The 10915-nt window shown below is 45.0% G+C and overlaps 1 non-coding gene across 7 annotated transcripts in view; it reads right to left on the bottom strand.

Annotated features, from left to right (window-relative positions):
• Positions 1–10915, bottom strand: part of LOC129135662 (uncharacterized) — a 97956-nt gene that overhangs the window by 83915 nt on the left and 3126 nt on the right. For 2 of the 7 annotated variants that reach the window (XR_010159171.1, XR_010159174.1), the window contains exon 3: positions 5679–5950. The exons of 2 other annotated variants lie outside the window; for them this stretch is intronic. This is a non-coding gene — a transcript (uncharacterized LOC129135662). Of the gene's footprint in view, positions 1–5678; positions 5951–9829; positions 9892–10915 lie in introns of all 7 variants that reach the window. 3 more of the 7 variants (XR_010159175.1, XR_010159170.1, XR_010159173.1) reach the window with 2 other exon arrangements.

The following is a 10915-nucleotide window of genomic DNA, read 5'->3' on the forward strand; positions in this document are numbered from 1 at the left end:
GAGCCCCCGCGCCCAGCCCAGAGCAGACTTTTTTTTTTTTTTTTGAGATGGAGTCTCACTCTGTCACCCAGTCTGAAGTGCAGTGGCAAAACCTCGGCCCAGAGCACACTTTTAACCACCATATCAATCTGCCTCTGGGTAGGTTAGTCAAGCTCTGTAGCTGATCAAATGTCTGTAGAGAGAAAGAGACATCAGTCTCCCCTTCTTCCAAACACCCCCAAATTTTACAAGTGATTTTCTCAGATCACTCAGCATCAGGAATGGGGATGTGCAGGGCAGCCTGTCCCCTTCCGAACAGCCCAGCAGATATCCCAAGATTACATCTCATTGGCTCTGACTAGGACATGAGCCCAAAGCTGAACCAGTTGCTGTAGCCATGGCATGCAGCACCCTCGGTCCTCTGGCCAGGACAGAGCTACATCCCACCTCTGGATAATGTGACCCAGCCCACCAGGAAGTAGGTGCTGAGCAGGCAAGCATTCATCACCCACTGCACACACCAGGGAAGGCTTGTGGTGGCTTAGTCCCACTTGGAGGCAAAGAAAAGAGTGCCTGCTCCATGCCAAAATGTGATGCCCAACACTATATCTTAAAGCTAGCTGGCTTTGTAATCCCAGTTACTTGGGAGGCTGAGGCAGGAGAACCACTTGAATCCAGGAGGTGGAGTTTGCAGTGAGCCAAGATCACGCCAGTGCGCCCCAGCATGGGTGATAAGAGAGAAATTCTGTCTCAAAAATAAAAAATAAAAAATAAAAAAATAAAAAGCTAGTCTGCTTAATCCTCACAAAGATGCCATCTACTTTTTGGCATCCTCGATGTAGAAACACTGAGACGCTAACACACTGGGAGATTTTAAAACTCACCACCAGCCGAGCACGCTGTCTCATGCCTGTAATCCCAGCACTTTGAGAGGCTGAGGCACATGTCTATAATCCCAGCTACTTGGGAGGCTGAGGCACGAGAATTGCTTGAACCCAGGAGTCAGAGGTTGCAGTGAGCTGAGATTGTGCCCCTACACTCCAACCTAAGTGACAGAGTGAGACCGTGTCTCAAAAAAAAAAAAAAAATTGGTGTGGTGGCACATGCCTGTTGCCCCAGCTGCTCAAGAGGCTGAGGTAGCAGGATCACTTAAGCCCAGAAGTTCAAGGGTGCAATGAGCTATGATTGTACCCCTACACCACTATGTATACATATATATGTATGTGTACACATACACATACATATATACATGTATATGTATGTATATGTATATATACATATATACATGTATATGTATATATATGTGTATATATACATATATACATGTATATGTATATATATGTGTGTATATATACATATATACATGTATATGTATATATATGTGTGTATATATACATATATACATGTATATGTATGTATATGTGTGTATATATACACATATATACATGTATATGTATATGTGTGTATATATACACACACATATACATGAATATGTATATGTGTGTGTATATGTACACATATATACATGTATATGTATATATGTGTATATATACATACATATATACATGTATATGTATATATGTATGTGTATATACACATATATACATGTATATGTATATACGTATGTGTATATACACATATATATACACATATATACATGTACATGTGTATATATGTGTATATATATATGCGTATATATATAAAAAACACACATGCACAAATTCACCACCAACAACTCAGAATTTACCGTCTCCTTCTATTCTAAGGAACTATTTTTCATTTTGCCATCTCTGAAGTTGGAATACACCTTACAATCACTGGAATGTCATGGTCTCATTGGCAGCATTTTTCTGCTTAGTAGCCCATGAAATAATAGCACATCTTGTAACTAACAGTGTTGTAGATGCTATGAGATCCTGGGGAAGCCCAGAATCTAACTCCACCCTGTCTGACTCCAAAGACCACATATTTCCTACACCTTTGGACAGGGGCACAGATGTAGACAACTCGAGCTTTGCTGATTGTGAGAAAGGTATGAGAAATGGCCCTGATGGAGTTTTCTTCTTGTAGTTGCAGGGGAACAAAGCGGCATCATTCCACTATTCCAGGGGAGGTGCTAAATAGGAGGGTGAGGCTGTCAAGCGGTCCCTGGTGGAGTTCTACACTCACCCAAACAGCAACGAGACAGAGCAGAGGGAGAACATCGATACCGTCATGAACTGGTTCATCAAGGAAGACTTTGATTTTGTGACTCTGTGCTACAGAGAGCCAGATAATGTGGGACAACGATTCGGGCCAGAGGCAGAGAACAGGAAGTTGATGATTCATCAGTTCGACAGGACCATCGGGTATCTGGTGGGAGCCACTGAGAAGCACAGCCTGCAGAGCACCTCAGCGTCATCATCACATGAGACCATGGGATGACCACCGTGAAGAAGAGACCCAATGTCAACAAGATCCCCTTGTCCAACTACGTCAAGTTCAGGGACCTGGTCAAGTTTGATATTGTGGGCTACAGTGGCTTTGGGATGTCCCTGCCCAAGTTGGGGCAAGAGGAAGCCCTTTACCAGGCGCTGAAGAATGCGCACCCTCACCTCCACGTCAACAAGAAGGAGGAGTTTCCAGAACACTTCCATCTCGCTAAACATGACCGGGTTCTGCCAATCGTGGTGTATGCCAATTCTGGTTACAGTATCAATGGGGTAAGTTCATTCTAAAATGAATAAAGTCACTTTGGATCTAGGAGACAACCATTAGGGAAGGGTGGTTCTGCAAATATCAAACATAAGTGCACAGCCGGGCACGGTAGCTCACGCCTATAATCCTAGCACTTTGGGAGGCTGAGGCAAGTGTATCACCTGAGGTCAGGAGTTTGAGACCAGCCTGGCCAACATGGTGACACCCCAGCTCTACTAAAAATACAAAAATTAGCCGGGCGTGGTGGCACGCATCTGTAGTTCCAGCTGCTCTGGAGGCTGAGGCAGGAGAATCGCTTGAACCTGGGAGGCAGAGGTTGCAGTGAGCCAAGATCATGCTACTGCACTCCAGTCTGGGCAACAGAGTGAGACCCTGTCTCAAAAAAAAATAATATAATATAATATAATATAATATAATATAATATAATATAATAAATATAACATAACATAATAAAACAAAACAAAACAAAACAAAACAAAATAAAATAAGTGCACACACCACGAGTTGTAGCCCACAGGGTCCTAAATGTTCCCCACCCCCCGCCCAACCAATGCTGCCCCAAGTTACCGTTATACAAGATTAATGACCAATTCAACTTGATAAGGCTGATTTAAAAATAAAATTAAGGCTGGCCATGGTGGTTCACACCTGTAATCTCAGTGTTTTGGGAGGCCAAGACAGGAGGATTGATTAAGGCCAGGAGTTCAAGACCAGCGCGAGCAACAAAGGGAGACGCCATCTCTACAAAAAACTAACAAATAAATAAATAGCCAGACATGGCGATGCATGCCTGTAGTCCCAGCTACTCAGGAGGCTGAGGTGGCAGGATTTCTTGAGCCCAGGAGGTCAAGCCTGCACTAAGCTGTGATTGCACTACTGCACTCCAGCTTGAGCAACAGAGCAAGACCCCGTCTCTAAAAAATAAACAAACAAATAATAAAAAATAAACACCAACTTCATTATTCAAAGCTGTGCACAGCGCTTCACTAAACATTGAACAGCAGTTCTTTCATTTTTGTCTTCCCAACAACCCTATAAAATAGATACTCTTAGTTCCGCCATTTTAAAGAAGAAATCAAAACCTAGAGAGAAGTGACTTGAGATTAAAAATGTAAGGTTGGGCTGGGTGCAGTGGCTCACACCTGTAATCCCAGCACTTTAGAAGGCTAACGTAGGTACATTGCTTGAGCCCAGGAGTTTGAGACCAGCCTAGGCAACACAGTGAAACACCATCTCTACAAAAAATGCAAAAAATGTAGCTGGGTGTAGTGGCACGTGCCTGTGGTCCCAGCAACTCAGGAGGCTGAGGTGGGAGAACTGCTCGATCCCGGGGGTGTTGAGTCTGCAGTGAGCCATGATCACGCCACTGTGAGATAGGAGGCAGGACTTGACTCCACAGGCAGGGTATGGACACCAGACCAAATTGAGGACTACCTAAAACAGGGCTGGGGCAGAAGAAGCTTTCCATCAGACATGCCTACCAGTGTGCCATGTGAGTTTACTATTGCCAAGGCAACACCAAGGAGTTACTGCCCCTTTCCATGGCAATGACCCAATGACTCAAAAGTTACTACACATTTTCTAGAAATTCCTGCATAAACTGCCCTTTAATCTGCATGAAATTACAAGTGAGTATAAATGTGATTGCAAACTCTCTGCCGCTACTCTCTGCCTCCAGGGTAGCCCTGCCCTACAGGACTGTAGGGCACAGGGCTGTAATGCTGCCTCTTCAATAAAGCTGTTTTCTTCTAAACCTCCGGCTTGCCCTTGAATTCTTTCCTGGGTAAAGACAAGAACCCTCACGTGCTATTGAGAGGTGACAGCATGCTAGCAGCTCTCGAGCTCACTCTCGGCGCCTTCTCTGCCTGGGCTCCCACTTTGGTGGTACTTGAGGAGCCCTTCAGCCCACCGCTGCACTGTGGGAGCCCCTTCCTGGGCTGGCGGAGGCTGGAGCCGGCTCCCTCAGCTTGCAGGGAGGTGTAGAGGGAGAGGCGCGGGCAGGAAACGGGGCTGGGCACGGCGCTTGCGGGACAGTGCGAGTTCCGGGTGGGCATGGGATCACTGGACCCTGCACTCGGAGTGGTTCGCCGGCCCCGCTGGACCCGGGCAGTGAGGGGCTTAGCACCTGGGTCAGCAGCTGCTTTGCTCAACTTCTCACTGGGCCTTAGCTTCTTCCCTGCAGGGCAGGGCTCGGGACATGCAGCCCGCCATGCCTGAGCCTCCACCCAACCCGCCGTGGGCTCCTGAGCGCCCTGAGCCTCCGCGATGAGTACCGAGCCTCCCCGACGAGCACCGCCCCCTGCTCCAGGGCACCCAGTCCCTTCGACCACCCAAGGGCTGAGGAGTGCCAGCACAGGGCACGGTACTTGCAGGCAGCTCCACCTGTGGCCCCCGTGTGGGACCCACTTGGTGAAGCCAGCTGGGCTCCTGAGTCTGGTGGGGACTTTGAGAACCTTTATGTCTAGCTAAGGGATTGTAAATACACAAATCGGCACTCTGTATCTAGCTCAAGGTTTGTAAACACACCAATCAGCACCCTGTGTCTAGCTCAGGATTTGTGAATGCACCAGTGGACACTCTGTATCTAGCTAATCTAGTAGGGACTTGGTGAACTTTTGTGCCTAGCTCAGGGATTCTAAATGCACCAATCAGCACCCTGTCAAAACAGACCCATCAGCTCTCTGTAAAACAGACCAATCGGCTCTCTGTAAAATGGACCAATCAGCAGGATGTGGGTGGGGCCAGAGAAGGGAGTAAAAACAGGCTGCCCCAGCCAGCAGTGGCAACCCACTGGGGTCCATTTCCACGCTGTGGAAGCTTTGTTCTTTTGCTCTTTGCAATAAATCTTGCTGCTTCTCACTCTTTGGGTCCACACTGCCTTTATGAGCTGTAACACTCACCTCAAAGGTCTGCAGCTTCACTCCTGAAGCCAGCGAGACTACGAACCCACCGGGAGGAAAAAACAACTCCAGACGCGCCACCTTAAGAGCTGTAACACTCACCTTGAAGGTCTGCAGCTTCACTCCTGAAGCCAGCGAGACCACAAAACCACCAGAAGGAAGAAACTCTGAACAAATCCGAGCATCAGAAGGAACAAACTCTGGACACGCCGCCTTTAAGAACTGTGACACTCACCGCGAGGGTCCGCGGCTTCTTTCTTGAAGTCAGTGAGACCAAGAACCCACCAGTTCCGGACACACTATGCTCCAATTCGGGGCTCCCCTGCCCTGCGTCAACTGCACTCTGGCCTGGGTGGCAGAGAAAGAGACCCTATCTTTAAAAAAAGAAAGAATGTAAGGTTAAGTGCTGCCCCCAAGCCTGAGTGGCTGATCATTATACAGAGCACACGAAGATCACCAAAAATGTCACCACAAAGGCCCCCTGCCGCTGGTTCTCATTTGCCCATATCAAAAAATATGCAAGCCTGTTCATACAAAGACACACACAGATGCTGGTAGCAAAACTATTCATAATTATCAAAAGATGGCAACAACGCAAATGCCCATCAAAAACAGATGAATAAGCAAACAAGTACAGTCTACCCGTGAGATGGAACATTAATCAGCCAAAATATGGAATGAAGGGCTGATTCATGCTACAACCTGGATACACCTTGAAACCATTAGGCTAAGTGAGAGAAGCCAGACAAATATTAGATGATTATATATGATATATAATATATAATATATATATCATATATATAATATATAACAAATATATCATATATAATATATTATATATCATATATCATATATAATATATCATATATAATATATATAATATAATATATAATATATATAATATAATATATATCATATATATCATATATTATATATCATATATATTACATTATATATCATATATAATATATATCATATATATAATATATAATATAATATATATCATATATATATATGCCAAGAATATGAAAATCCAAAGAAACAGAAAGTAGATTAATGATTGCCAGGAGCCAGGGGTGGGGATAGTCAGGGGGAAATAAAGGCTGACTGCCAATGGATACAGGGTTTCTTCTGGGGTAATTAAAATTTCTAAACTTGATGGTGATGATGGCTGCAGAACTCTGTGATTATATTAAAAACCACTGAATTATACACTTTATTTATTTATTTAGAGACAGGGTCTGGCTCTGTTGCCCAGGCTGGAGTGCAGTGGTGCAATCTCAACTCACTGCACCCTCCACCTCCCAGGCTCAAACCATCCTCCCACTTCAGCCTCCTGAGTAGCTGGGACTACAGACACACACCACCATGCCCAGCTAAATTTTTTGTATTTTTGGTGGAGACAGGGTTTTGCCATGTTGCTCGGCCTCGTCTCAAACTCTTGGGTTCAAGCGATCCTCCCACCTCAGCCTCCCAAAGTGCTGGGATTACAATTGTGAGCCGCCATGCCCGGCCAAATGATACACTTTAAATGGGCAAACTGTATGGTATGTGAATTATCTTTCAATAAAGCTGTTATTAAAAAGCAGCTTTAACGGCCAGGAATAAGGGCCATGCCAGTAATCCCAGAACTTTGAGAGGCCAAGGCAGGAGGATCACTTGAGCCCAGGAGTTCAAGACCAGCCTAGACAACATGGCAAAACCTGGTCTCTACAAAAAATTTAAAAATTAGGCTTGGCGTGGTGGCTCACGCCTGTAATCCCAGCTCTTTGGGAAGCTGAGGTAGGTACATCACTTGAGGTCAGGAGTTCAAGACCAGACTGGCCAACGTGGGGAAACCCTGTCACTGCTAAAAATATTTTTTACAAATTAGCCAGGCATGGTGGTGGGTGCCGAGGCTGAGGCAGAAGAATGGCTTGAACCCGAGAGGTGGAGGTTGCAGTGAGCCAAGATTATGCCACTGCACTTCAACCTGCTGGGCGACAGAGCGAAACTCCATTTCAAAAAAAAATTAAAAATTAAAAATTAGCCAGCGGTGGTGGCTCGTGTTTGTAGTCCCAGCTACTCAGGAGGCTAAAGTGGGAGGATTGCTTGAGCCCAGGAGGTTGAGGCTGCAGTTAGCCAAGACTGTGTCATTGCACTCTGGCCTCAGCAACAGCACAAGACCCTGTTTCACAATTTTAAAAACAATTAAAAAACGAGCCTAAAGAAAACACAAAAACCAATGCTAACTGTGAGACATAAATGAGGTGGTCTATTTTTTGTTAACTACCAACTAACAATTCATGGCAGAAAGAAAGTTTAAATGACGCTATAGCCAGGCGCTGTGGCTCACACCAGTAATCCCAACACTTTGGGAGGCTGAGGCGGGTGGATCACCTGAAGTCAGGAGTTTGAGAGCAGCCCGGTCAACATGGTGAAACCCCCTCTCTAGTAAAAGTACAAAAATTAGCCAGGTGTGGTGGCGGGTGCTTATAATCCCAGCTACTCTGGAGACTGAGACAGGAGAATCGCTTGAACCCCGGGGGGGCGGAGGTTGCAGTGAGCCAAGATCGTGCCATTGCACTGCAGCCTGGGCGACAGAGCGAAACTACGTCTCAAAAAATAAATAAATAATTAAATAAATGATGCTATAAACCTCATGTGAGGGAAGACTGTCCCAGGTACAGCTTGAAGAACCCTTGCTGTGAATAGGAGCCAAATGCGATCATTATGTTTGCAACTTGCTTCATGTCAGCTTGTTGCAACTCCAGAGTGTAACAGGTATGAGAAAACTCATTGGGTTAGTGTTTAATGTTGGTGGAAATACTCACATTAAAATACTACAGTTTATCACCTAAGGTATATTTTATCCCTCAAGTGGCCCGGAACACTGTGATTACTGCACACCAATCGCACGCCCATAGCTAAGGCCTTGCCAAGGAGAAATTCCACAATCACCTGGCCTATTTGTAAACCTGGTTTATGACGTTTTGTAACAGGATATCTTGACAGTAGCATGAGGACATTTAACGAGGCAAGAACATTCCCCACTGACCAACCAGATGGTTTGAGGGAACAGGATGCTGTGCTCAGTTTAATCTTCTGCTGCACCGACCATTAAGCAGAAAATGCTTTGGGTCAATGCCTCTCACTGAATCCACTTCTCAGATTCCTGTCCACCTGCCTGCTTTGCAGTGCAGAGTAAAGTGGGCCTTCCTTGACTCTCTTCAGGGACCAATGTGCTTGAGGCCATCATGAGGACATTCATTTTCTTTTTTTTTTTTTTTTTTTTTTTTTAAGAGTCTCGCTCTGTCGCCCAGGCTGGAATGCAGTGATGTGATCTCAGCTCCCCACTGCAACCTCTGCCTCCCAAGTTCAAGTGATTCTCCTGCCTCAGCCTCCTGAGTAGCTGGGATTACAGGCACGCATCACCAGGCCCAGCTAATTTTTCTATTTTTTGTAGAGACAGAGTTTCACCATGTTGGCCATGCTGGTGTCGAACTCCTGACTTCAAGTGATCCACCTGACTCGGCCTCCCAAAGTGCTGGTATTACAGGTGTGAGCCAACGTGCCTGGCAGAGGGCTTTCATTCTTGATGGACTGCTCCATAGCCTCAGAGACAGTCGGAATGGTTTCTTCAACCAGAGCGGAGCAGACAGGCAATTTCTGTATCCACCAGGACAAATATTAGAGCAACTCTTCAATGTACAGAGAGCATCACATTTCTTATATGCTAGAATATCTGTTGGTCTAAAATATAAATAAATAGTATTGTAGCCAGCCACAGTGGCTCACACCTATAATTCCAGAGCTTTGTGGGGCTGAGGCAGGAGGTTCACATGAGGTGAAGAGTTCGAGACCAGCCTGGGCAACACAGCGAGACAGCCCCACCCCCACCTGCCATATCTATAAAAATTAAAATAATTAGCTGTGCATAGTAGTGTGGGCCTGTAGTCCCAATTACTTGGGAAGTTGATGTGGGTGGATCGCTTGAGCCCAGGAATTTGAGGCTGCAGTGGGCTATGACAGCATCACTGTACTCCAGCTAGACCTTGTCTCAAAAAAAAAAAAAAAAAGTGTTGCAATTGAAATTACTTTATCATTTGAAAAGAGGGACAGACAAGAAAGGTATTTGGCATTTACCAAGCAATTACCCAGAATCCTCATCCCATCCTACACCCACCCTTCCCCTAAAAATATATGTATATGTTTTTATACCATAAAAAATACATCTATTTGGCTCTGGAACCAGATTGCTTGGGTTCAATTACCTGATCTAGCATTTGCTCCTGATGACTCAGTGCAGAAAAGCTCTGTAACTCAGTTTCCTCAGCTGTAAAATGGGGAATGGCGCCTTTACTGGGCTGCCATGAGGGTAAACAAGGTAACATATATATATATATATATATATATATATATATATATATATATATATATATATATAAAGCATTCAGAACAATTCATGATGTATAGTAAGCTCTACATATTTGAGCTTATTATTGCTGTCAGTACGATTATCATCATCCTGCTGTTTCCAATGAGTACGCTTTCTACATTCTCTTTCTTAAAGACCTTTAAATCCTTTGTATTCTCTCCACCACCTCAGAGAGCAGTGTCCTTATAGTTTAAATTTTCAAAGACTTCATGGATCCAATAAGCATGACATTAACTAAGGGACAGTTTTCTTTCAGTGGATTGGAATCTAAAATGGCTTTTTTATTGTTATTATTGCCCAGGCTGGTCTCGAACTCCTGACTTCCAGTGATCCCCCCACCTCACCCTCCCAAAGTCTGCTGAGATTACAGGCATGAGCCACCATGCCCGGCCCTCATTCTCTTCTTTTATAAGGACACCAGTCATTGCATCTGCCCCCTCACCAACAGCCCCCAGTCCAGGATGACTCATCATTACTTGATTACATCTAGAAAGACCCTATTTCCAAATAAGGTCACATTCCTGGGTACTGAGGATTAAGATTTCAAATTTTTTCCCTGACTCAATTTTTTTTTTGAGTCAGGGCCTCACCCTGTCACCCATGCAGGAGTACAGTTATGTGATTATAGCTCACTGCAGTCTCAAACTCTTGGGCTCAAGGGATCCCCTGACCTCAGTCTTCCAAGTGGCTGAGACTACAGGCGCACACCACCATGCCCAATTAATTTTTTTGTTTTTTTGTGTGTTTTTTTTTTTGTACAGGTTAGCTGTCACTCTGTTGACCAGGCTGGTCTGACCTCAAGCGATTCTCTTGTCTTGGCCTCCCAAGGCAGTGGGATTACAGGTGTTATCCCATGCCTGACCCTCTTTCTACATTAAAATCATTGTATCATTAGCCTGAGCTGCCCATATTCCTTATTCTG

This window comes from Pan troglodytes, chromosome 7 (assembly GCF_028858775.2).
Source record: "Pan troglodytes isolate AG18354 chromosome 7, NHGRI_mPanTro3-v2.0_pri, whole genome shotgun sequence".
NCBI lineage: Eukaryota > Metazoa > Chordata > Mammalia > Primates > Hominidae > Pan > Pan troglodytes.